Here is a 12,035-nt window from a genome sequence, read left to right on the forward strand (position 1 = left end):
AAATAAATCAACTGGATTGAAGATGTCACTAACGAAATACAAGGCGCTTCATTAACTCTCTGAGCTAAACTGCAGATTCTACACCAACAAATCACTACCCTTTTTAAAAAGCATCTTTAAGTATATTAGCAGTATTTTAACAAACTCCCCCTTCCCTTTTTTATACCTAAAATAATTTAACATTAAAACCCATGCTTACTATTTTTCTGGCTATTATATATTCTCAATTTTACAGTCCTAGGATTACATGTGTATAAATATTTTTTCATCATTGAATTATTCACTTGAGAGATTAACAAAATGATTATTGGTGCTCTAACGTTAATGTTGAACTTTTCACACTTTTTAAATCCAACCTTCACGTATGACTCTCTTTGAACATTTTTTTAATCCCTCTCATGTATTCATAGTGAAACTTACATTTTAGATTCAGTTAAAATTAATTATAGTTATTCCTAGCTTTTCCCTGTTAAGGTCTATTTTTTGACAGTTAGGACGCTATCACTAATTATTCTCAAAAGCCTTTCTGGTGTCCAAAATAATTTTCCTTATAAAGTTACGAATGAAACCCTTTAAAAAATACGCAACTATTAGCTTTAAACGTGAAAAATAAAATTTTTATTTACTGGAAAATAATTATAATGAATACAAATAACAACCAGGGAAATTCAATTCCAAATTGCGTCCTATAAATAAATGTAGCAATTATCAAACCAAATGTGTTTTTAAAATAAATCTTTAGCACATGCCAATAAAATAATAATCATACGTGTTTTAACTTTGAAAAAAAAGTTTAACAAAAATATTCTTAAAGCAATTTATTGTTTTAATGACTTTTAAGTAATTACTGAACAGCCATAACTTTAAAAAATTACAATTTATATTTTAACTATTATATAAAATAAATAATACTATTAACCCTAACTTTTGTCATCAATAAACTACTGTAACTCTCATTTCACTTTATTTATCAAAGGTAAAATAGTTACCATTAGTTTCATAAATACTACTAAATAATTTGTTGATCCTATTATTTCCTATATTCAATGATAAATCTAAGCACAGTTCCATTGCCAGACTCCTGTAGTACGCTGGCTAATCATTTATCATCTATCCCAATGGCTAAATCCAATTAAAATTGTACTTAAGGACAGAGCGAAAAATAAAATATGCCAAACTACCACACTATACGGAAGAGAAAATCTTTTTAAGACGCGTTATATTTATATTATATTATAATTATTATGATATTGCCAGCTTTTCCAAAACACTACAAAATTGTATTTCTTTTCCCCTGAAATATTGCCAAATTATTGCTAGTTGTCTTATTTAATGCCACTTTTAACAAAAAAAAATTACTATTTTAGTTTCTTAAATTAGGTTAAAGTTAATCACAAAAGATGGTAATCTATATGTTGAATCTCGTGTAAAGGTTAAGAGAAATATCCGTTCTGAATAAGATCTTGTTGACACAATGACAATGGAAATGGGGTTCAAAATTAACGTGAAAGCAACTGGTATATTCTGGTCTGGGTTCATCAGAAATAGTCGAACTAAAATCTTTGTCATGACATCACACCCTCGTATATCTACGAATTTCATCAGCTTAAATTAAGACTAAAAATATTGATGTGACGTCCCCTTAGCTAATAACTCTCAGTCTATTGAATGACAAACTATTTCCTTTTCTGCAGCTAGCGGGAATGAGCACTGAAATAAATTAATCACCACCGCATGTACGCAAAATTAATAAAAATTAAGACCGAAGTAACAGATATTAATCAAAACGCGTCTTGGATTTAACCAAGACCTACAAAGTATCGATAAGAACAAGGTTAATCACTTGACTGAATGCGCAGATATTGAAACTTTTTTTTTTAATTAAAACTTACATGCTTAAGAAAGTATGTTCCATCACCCTATTCCATTGAATAAACTTACTTTACTGGTAGTAAATTTTTTCCCTCTCAATAATTTGAAAAATTTACTTATCTCGGGTTTTCGAGCACAATTCCATTCCCCGAAAACATTTTATAACTACATTTATTATCACTTTTAAGAGTTTTCGTGTGGAAAAATACCTCATAACTAGTAACTACACGTAACAATGAAAAAACGATTAGGGGGTAGTCTGCTTTAGCTTCTGCTGCGCCCGATACGAACAAGGAGGATGTATAGTTGTATACCCCCTTGATAGAAGTACGCCTTGTGCCATTCTCATGCCTTGTCTTTCGCTGGCCTCGTCACCAAGGCAATAGCCCACTCAATTACGCGTTAAGCTGCTCGAGAATTCTGTGTGAATCACTTTTTAAGGTATTCGTCAGCAAATAGTAATTGTTTTTGAGAGCATTCCTCGCCTTGAAATAGGACAACTACGAAATAATTCGACCAAATTGAAGTTTAAATATTCGAACAAATCTTATTTTATAAATATCTTCTACCATTTCAATTTCTATAAAACTGTTCTACCAAATGCATAAAGAGTGCTACCAGAAGTCTCTGGGGCTACTAGAAATACAACATTTACTATAGGAAGATTCGCAGCGACAAGTTTAAAAATCCCATATTCCTTTAAAAACCGTTAATGCATTATCCTTGTTCCTGAAGATATACAGACTAAGTAGCAGAGTCGAGCCACAGCGTCGTAGATCACGCGACTTGGTGAACGCAGGCTATTTTTCAAAATAACCAAGTCATAAATTTCAGGCTACGACCACGCTTAAGTTAACAATTACAACAAAGAAAATCAAAAAATTACGAATATCATGCACGCCCCTACTGCTTGCGAACCATAGAAACGCCATGGCAGAACCGTTTGAACATTGTCTGTCGTACCGTTGCTATAGACCCTTTTTACGTAAAAAAGAGATGTCAATCCTTAGTATCGGGACATATGGGAGGGGGGGGGTTTGACCCCTCGCCGTCTCTGCTCTATTTATGATCTTTCCATCGACTCGACTCACTCGAGCGAGATGGAAGGCAAAGTTTTACCCCCGTGTCTTCCCATGTCGAAGTGGTCTATTAACATAAGTCAGTTTAACCAAGAGTAAAAATCATAACGTCCATGTTGAATGTGCTGCCATTGTTGAAATTTGCACTAAAATTAACAAAAGGTTTCACTATGGAGCGTTCAGGGCATAAACGGGGATATGTTAGCAACCTATTAACGACACAATGTCATACACGTACTCTCTTAAAAGTGATAATAAATGTAGTTATAAAATGTTTTCGGGGAATGGAATTGTGCTCGAAAACCCGAGATAAGTAAATTTTTCAAATTATTGAGAGGGAAAAAATTTACTACCAGTAAAGTAAGTTTATTCAATGGAATAGGGTGATGGAACATACTTTCTTAAGCATGTAAGTTTTAATTAAAAAAAAAGTTTCAATATCTGCGCATTCAGTCAAGTGATTAACCTTGTTCTTATCGATACTTTGTAGGTCTTGGTTAAATCCAAGACGCGTTTTGATTAATTCTTTAAGAGCTTAAAACATTTACTACAGAAAAGCCACAGAAGAATTCAACCCAAAACGCAAACTTCGCGCATTATAGAATATTTGCAAAATTTTTAATGTCGAAAATCCTTCCACTTTAGCAATCACAACTTGCTTATTATTCCAAATTCACAGACTTAACACTACCCTGCGCACAAATCCAAAATTTCTACTTTCCAAAGAGCCATCCAAAACCGTTATTTCTAAGTTGGAACCCTATTGTCCTCTTAAAGTCGAAACCCTACTGGCAATTAACTAATAAATCGCCACATTACTGAACGTAATTCTTAAAACCTCATTTCTATAATTTCAGAGTAAAACTAGGCTATGGCTTGAACATCCTGTTTTTCTGATCGTAATGTTTTACTACTGAGCTAAGTTGATATAGAAGAAATAAATAATCGTTAGGCTTATTTGCTATTGTTTTGAACGTCACGTTTTTTGTCATAACTTTTGATTTTCTGAACCGATTTACAATTTGAAAACAGTTTCGGATTCTACGTGACAAGACGCGTGCAACGATAGAATTATTGATCCATTTGAAGCATTATTTCGTAACGTCATTATCGGGGGGCTTTACTATTTCCGCTATGGCTAACGCCCTATTAGCGCCACAGTGTCATTTGTAATTTTAAAATAATCTTGAGAAGGCAACCTATCTAGAAAGTCCTATTTTGTTACTCTAGCTCAAATAGGAACAAAATGGCAGCCAAATGAAAATGTCCAGAAACTTTTGTCGGGGACTGTACATCATTATGATTAGGATGATGGGGGAAGTATGCGTAATCTGAGAGAAACCGGCACGGTTAATGTGTCACAGCTCAGGTTGGATGGGTCGCCAAAAATGGGGAAGAAAGAGTAGGATTCAATGGTAATTGCTTCATCTGTAGCCCTTAGTGTTGAGTCTGGCGATTCCTCCCCCTTTTTGGCGTCCTATCCGACCTGAGCTTTGATACATTAAGCGTGCCATTTTTCTCTCAGATTACGCATCCTGTAATCTAACTGTTAACCCCATGGTCAGTAAAGGGTGTGTACTAATCTAAATTAGTTACAACAGCTTTCTTGACTCCATTTGATTAGAACCAGTTTTAATATAAGGTTTTTGTTTTTAGCTGCACCAGTTGCATTAAATCCGCAACCAAATACCAATGACACCGATGACGAGCTTGAAGCAGAACAAGCCCATGACCACAATGAGCTGCTTCAAGCTGGACGAACAATTCGTCAAACATTGATAGCGCTGTAAACGCTGACGTTGGGTGGAAGCACAGCGTTGCAGTTATCACTTTCGCCTCACACCAAGTGGGACATTTTGATCATGAACTGTGGAACCGGTCTACTGCTGCGTAGATTTTGCAAGTTCTCTCCCCATACACTTGTTAAAGGAGTTCTCCTTCGTGGTCTCACCCCGTTTCGCCTTTCCATCAAAACGTGCTGCGGTTAACAGTAATAGTTAGTATAGGACGCTGTCAGTTAGCTGTGTCGGTAGATAAAGCTTGTACTACGCAACGAAATGTGTCTACAATAAGTTCAATAACCCTTAACAATTTGACCTTGACATTTCACGACGCTTTAAACCGAAATATTTTGTGTCGGTCACACAGACCCATTCTTCGTGGAAGGTTGTATAGTGTGCTCAGTTGAAAGCTACACTAAACGATTTGATCTCACAACTAATCATATTCGGGGTCATTAGTTGAGAACTTTGGAGTCTCATTATTTCCGTATCGCGCGTCACTAATTAGATAATGAGACGTGGCTCACAGTGCAGCAGAACCATTCTTGGTTGAAGATAATGATTTAGAGAACATTCAAAGAACTCGTTTGCGTCAACTGTTCAACAGCCATAATAATGGTTCATTGTAGACGGACGTGCCGATCCGGCGAGACCACTTTTTATGCATCACAAACACATCTCGGCTAAGTTTGTTAATGATCATGATGTACTACACTGGAAACCACACTTTGGCCTTTCCCAAATATTATCTATATCTATATAAATCAAAGTCCTGACTGACTGACAGACTGACTGATAATCAACGCCCAGCCCAAACCGCTTGCCCGAAAAGGCTGAAACTTTGCTGGAACGTTACTCTTAATAAGTAGTAGGCGCGTACTAAGAAAGATTTTTCCAATCCGCCGCCATCTTAAAAAATGGCGCAGATAAATGTAAAAGCTCTTCTCTATGCAACAAAGTCCGCGCGTTTCAACCGATTTCACAAATATTTAGTACTATGGCAACCTATAGACGGGCTGAATGGTTTTTCGGGTTCGATTTGTTGCCATCTTTTTAAATGGCGGCCAAAAACTTAAAAACCCTTCTTTATGGAATAATGTCCGCGTGAAAAGTAATAAAAAATATCCCGACGGGCTGACGGACTGTGCCGAGTGCCTTCGCTCCTAGGGTGCTACAAAAATATTAGTCATCAGTAAAATCTACCCATTCTTTGTATCATTTTGATGGAAATTCTTATTACACGCGAGTGACGCCGTGGGTAACAGCTAGTATATATATGTATATATAGAACGTTCAGCTTTGACAAGACAACTTACTAGAACTCTCTCTACACAATGACTGAGAAATCTACAACGCTTGCAACAAACTCAAGCAACCTACCGTCTTAGTAGTGATGACAGTGGCAAGCCAATAAACCTCATCAACGGGAACTATTGTACAGTGAAGGTCTGTCTATTCTCATTTGACACTTTACACTACGAGCCCTCAGTGTTCTATGTTGAATCACTACATGAACCCAACACCACTTACCTCAGAGACGACTTAACTTCTAGCAATGTCCATATCACGTTCAATGGTAGCCTCTACAGCATTGAAACCATCGCCATACCAACTCTCACTGTACAGGTTTGCCAAAGAAATTGTCTGTTTCCCTACAGCGATTATGGCTAATCACAGCAGACGTTACAGCTAATTGTGGTAATACACTTAATTACTACCCTTCGTGAGGACATAGTTGAAGAACGCGTCAACACAATGCCTCTGTCTTCAATATCGTAACCACATTATTAGTAGGTCTGTTTCAATTATGAATTGAAGAAATAATGATGATCATATTTTGTAGAATATCACATTACAATGGATGATTCATCTCACAGAAATGGTAAACTTATCACTCGCAGCAGCTTAGTTTCCATCCCGGTTTGAGCCGAGTGAACAATACATCTTACCCATTTGAAGTTTGAGACTATATGTTGAGGCGAATGTAACCGAAAGGCGTCTTATGCGTCTCTTTAACTAATATGACGTCATCATCCAAATAAAACACAATGCGAATCGTCACGTCAAATTCTCAGGCATTGGTCCAGCCTATCACTCTATCCATACGTCTATGGTTCCACTCTCCTGACTAGGGTTCAGATCAAGCCCTTGATGGCGCCAAAAATGTGTCATTACAACCAGAGATGCTTCCCATATCGCTCAAGCTTTCGCTGTAGAGCCTGGTAACGCTGAAAAGGAAATGTATTAATTAATGGACATTTAACATTTACGACCAAATAATATAGATATCTGTTAAATGAGTGTAGCTCTTTGCTGATGACGTTAAGCGTATCTTCGATGAACCTATGTGATTGGACGATGGTCGAAGTGATGTAAACTGAACCTGTGAAGAAAGTGAGTGCTTATTATTCTCGCTCCATATATTTAGGACCAGGCTGAATTTGCAATGGTGAAAAGATATTTATTAACGATTACGCATTGCAAGAAACGTGACAAGCATGAACCTCCTACAGACTATAAAGGTGCGAGGCACACCATGAAATCAAGAACATGCAATAGAAAATAATGACAGTAATCGTTTTTAAATATAGCATAAGCATGCTTAATAAAAACATTAAATTACAATAAAAGCGCATGCCACACTAAGCATGTAAAACATTAAATTACAATAAAAGCGCATGCCAGACTAAGCATGTAAAACATTAAATTAAATGAAATTACAATAAAAGCGCATGCCAGACTAAGCATGTAAAACATTAAATTAAATGAAATTACAATAAAAGCGGATGCCAGACTAAGCATGTAAAACATTAAATTAAATGAAATTACAATAAAAGCGCATGCCTGACTAAGCATGTAAAACCTTAAATTAAATGAAATTACAATAAAAGCGCATGTAAACATTAACTTAAATGAAATTACAATAAAAGCGCATGCCTGACTAAGCATGTAAAACATTAAATTACAATAAAAGCGCATGCCAGAAAACATTACATTAAATTAAATTACAATAAAAGCGCATGCCTGACTAAGAATGTAAAACATTAAATTAAATGAAAATACAATAAAAGTGCATGCCACACTAAGCATGTAAAACATTAAATTAAATTAAATTTCAATAACAGCGCATGCCAGAAAACATTACATTAAATTAAATTACAATAAAAGCGCATGCCACACTAAGCATGTAAAACATTAAATTAAATTAAATTTCAATAACAGCGCATGCCAGAAAACAATACATTAAATGAAATTACAATAAAAGCGCATGCCACACTAAGCATGTAAAACATTAAATTAAATTAAATTTCAATAACAGCGCATGCCAGAAAACATTACATTAAATTAAATTACAATAAAAGCGCATGCCATACTAAGCATGTAAAACATTAAATTAAGATAAAAGCGCACGGCAAATTTTGCGTGTTATAAATAATAAATGAAATGAAACAAATGATGATTGAGAAAAGCGCATGCCAAATTATGCGCGAAATAAATAATACAAATAAATATACATGAAATTAAGCAATACAGTAATGAAAATATACAATGCCAGAAAACATTACATTAAATTAAATTACAATAAAAGCGCATGCCTGACTAAGCATGTAAAACATTAAATTAAATGAAAATACAATAAAAGCGCATGCCACACTAAGCATGTAAAACATTAAATTACAATAAAAGCGCATGCCAGACTAAGCATGTAAAACATTAAATTAAATGAAATTACAATAAAAGCGCATGCCTGACTAAGCATGTAAAACATTAAATTAAATGAAAATACAATAAAAGCGCATGCCACACTAAGCATGTAAAACATTAAATTACAATAAAAGCGCATGCCAGACTAAGCATGTAAAACATTAAATTAAATGAAAATACAATAAAAGTGTATGCCACACTAAGCATGTAAAACATTAAATTAAATTAAATTTCAATAACAGCGCATGCCAGAAAACGTTACATTAAATGAAATTACAATAAAAGCGCATGCCACACTAAGCATGTAAAACATTAAATTAAATTAAATTTCAATAACAGCGCATGCCAGAAAACATTACATTAAATTAAATTACAATAAAAGCGCATGCCATACTAAGCATGTAAAACATTAAATTAAGATAAAAGCGCACGCCAAATTTTGCGTGTTATAAATAATAAATGAAATGAAACAAATGATGATTGAGAAAAGCGCATGCCAAATTAAGCGCGAAATAAATAATACAAATAAATATACATGAAATTAAGCAATACAGTAATGAAAATATACAATGAAAATAAGCAATACAGTAATGAAAATATACAATGAAAATAAGCAATACAGTAATGAAAATATACAATGAAAATAAGCAATACTGTAATGAAAATATACAATGAAAATAAGCAATACAGTAATGAAAATATACAATGAAAATAAGCAATACAGTAATGAAAATATACAATGAAAATAAGCAATACAGTAATGAAAATATGCAATGAAAATAAGCAATTTAAAGGTACAATGAAAATAAGAAACAAAATAGAAAAAGGTGCGTCTTAAATTAAGCGCGAAATAAATTATAGAAAACAATTAGCATATCAAGTTTTGCATGCAATAAATAAAAAAAAGAACAAAACAAAAAGAGGACTTCACGGAAACATGCGTGCAACTAAGGTTTTCAATGCTTCAGCCTGGACCATTGCAGCCTCAGCCTGAAGCTTAGCAGCCTCGGCTTGAATTTTAGCTGCCTCAGCCTTCACCCTTTCTGTTTCATTTTTCTGCTTCTCATTTTCGGCTTTTCTTTCCATCTTAAGTTTCTTGTATTCCAGCCTGGCCCCTTCTTGTTCCAACCTCACCCGTTCATTTTCTGCCAGAACTCCCATTACGGAGTGAAGGTGTTCGTCACGCGCATTAGCTTCATTGGCAGATATAAGAAGCTCTTCTTTGAAGGTTAAAGGTCTCTTCCGACTGTTCCTGTTAGGCAATTCAGCTGTAAAAGAACTGTGTTCAGTTATGATACCAAATACTAAGCAGCGGACGAACACACTGTAAGTGTACGATGTACGTCATTTATCCGCTGTTGTGTTAATGAAACAATTTCATTTGCAGAGCAATGTCTTTTACAAGTAAATTGTCGCAAGATTACAACGAATGTTGCGACAAAAGTTAATGTCATCTTGTGAGGTTCAATGTTTAAGAACAAAACAAGGTCAAATAACTGTGTCGAGGATTATGTTTGATACCACAGCAGACGGTACCAAACATATGAGGAAATAACTATTAACAGGTAACGTTATGATAAACGCCTAGCCACGGGAGTAAATTACCCAATTCATAGAACACTGATAGACATCCGTATTGTATAGTATACGACTTACAATTGGTATCAGACAGTGGCGGTTGGCCATCACTGGTGGTTGCGCTAACAGTTGTTGAGCAACTTGCCTCGGGATCTTGGATAATAAGGAATTAATTAATATTATTCACCATCTGTGTAGTATGTCATCTTACCAAAGCTGGTAAAAAAGGTTGATACATCTTGCGAAAGAGAGTCGGATTGATCTTGAAAGGTAATAACAATATTAATTTAAGCGCTTGTTAAAAGAAATTAAATTCGCAAGAAGAATGAGCGAGAGGAACTTTGTTTTCACGCTAAACAGCAGCTTAATCCGTACATACTCTGTTCCAGCTTAGGTTGTCACCACGCACATACCTAGGTCTCTATGTGACGTAGCTTTGTGCGTGCTGACAAAGGACGAAGAAATACTGATTTTCAGCATCTGAAATCTCGAGATTTTAGATCCTGAAAATCAGTATTTCTTTCGTCTCTGGAAACAAATTTTCATGATATTAATATAGACGGAAAGCTTTCAGACATACTGGAATCATTCACGCTTCCAAATCCCTCGGCGCAACTGACATCCAAGACGTCGTGGCGACTATTTAACGGAAAAACAAAGAACTTGGTCATATTTTTATGTATTGAATCGTGTTAGTAACGTAATATGTGTAGGAGTTAAACATTGACGTGGTAATTGAAACATGAGAGGGAGCCAAATAGCAGCCAAATATTGAAACGTGTTATAGGACATGTAGGAAAGAATTTGTATATACAAACACTATACAAAAAGTAGCTGGTTTGAGCCTTTTTGAAATGTCTAATACATTGTTCGAAACAAAAATGTCATTTGGTCATGAATTATCTCAACAATTGCCATAACAATGTTACATTTAGACCTTTTGAGATTACTTAAAACCGGTTTTAATGTGTCTATTTGATAATGTTGTATTGTATTGTATAATAAGGATCAAAGCTTTTGCCTATGAAGGGATATCCACACGAAGCCTATGGCCTTAATGTTCGTAAAGCGTCAATTGAAAATAAGCAACATATTGCATTCAACTGGACATTTGGCAAGTACAGGTAAACTACCCGGTCGCAGAGTTGCATTTCTACTGGGAAACCTTTGAAAGCATATGAATATTATGTTTATATGACAAGAAACTAATAGTAAAGTGTATTACAATGGGAGACGAAGTCACAAATATTGGCATTTTCAGGATTGTTTATGAAACTATCAGTGAATGTAGGTAAGGTAAGTATTTCACAACTGGGCCATTTGCTACAGTATGTGTAGGTTACTTACACGACTTCGCAAGGTACAGGTTCTGAGGAAGAGCCGCAAGACGTTTCGCTGTAAATTTAAAAATAACTCTGTTTGTAGTTACTAGACCAACAAGTAACATTCTACAAATGTCCTGGAACCCTCCGAAGAAGGGTTAGGTCACAAACAACATTGCATAATTCCTCAAGGTGCTTGCTTTTACGTCTGAGAGCCAGTTGGCCTTGTAGTAAACGGGTAAAACAAATTATATGATTTCAGGCCGAATTTTGATGTAAATCCATCTTTTAGAGCGGACAATTAACTTTAAAGATGCAATAGCTATTACTGCCAAGAAGGAGTACACTAATATTGTGAAGCCAATGTTCATGGACAGAGCAATTCTTGCAGTTTAGGCTCTAGTCATTTAGGTAAAATGCACCGGAATGTCGGGCTTGAAATACTTATGTCGCAAGCATTACACTTTAGGGCCTTGATTTACAAATAGATACAATTACGCAATAGGTACCATTAACAACAATATCTAATAGGGAAATTGTACGAATAACCGCGGAAAAGACCACTTCACACTGATTACTTATGATGCTCTTGAAATAGGGAAATTAATTGGAATAGTTTGTTAAACAGAGATAAAAATACGTACATAACAAGTTAGGTGACACCTGTCATTGGATGGGACTGTTTGTACAAACAATAA

General features: G+C 35.1%; 2 long non-coding RNA genes across 3 annotated transcripts; one reads left to right on the forward strand and one right to left on the reverse strand.

The window, feature by feature from the left end:
* Window positions 1-590: 590 nt before the first annotated feature.
* On the reverse strand, window positions 591-3,463 carry LOC149587268 (uncharacterized). 2 transcript variants are annotated; one of them, XR_016380326.1, is made up of 2 exons: window positions 1,942-3,463; window positions 591-1,710 (listed from the first exon to the last, which is right to left on the reverse strand). It is a non-coding gene; the product is annotated as an uncharacterized LOC149587268 (long non-coding RNA). The 2 variants fall into 2 exon arrangements; XR_016380325.1 differs by having other exon boundaries at window positions 1,893-3,463.
* Window positions 3,464-6,676: 3,213 nt separating this feature from the next.
* Window positions 6,677-10,275, forward strand: LOC149587269 (uncharacterized). Its single transcript, XR_016380344.1, has 4 exons — window positions 6,677-7,126; window positions 9,530-9,763; window positions 9,825-10,002; window positions 10,082-10,275. It is a non-coding gene; the product is annotated as an uncharacterized LOC149587269 (long non-coding RNA).
* The last annotated feature ends 1,760 nt before the right edge of the window (window positions 10,276-12,035 follow it).

The sequence above is a fragment of the Phalangium opilio genome, unplaced genomic scaffold (genome assembly GCF_054372755.1).
Source record: "Phalangium opilio isolate 3A_F unplaced genomic scaffold, DU_Popi_V2 ptg001170l_1, whole genome shotgun sequence".
Taxonomy (NCBI): domain Eukaryota; kingdom Metazoa; phylum Arthropoda; class Arachnida; order Opiliones; family Phalangiidae; genus Phalangium; species Phalangium opilio.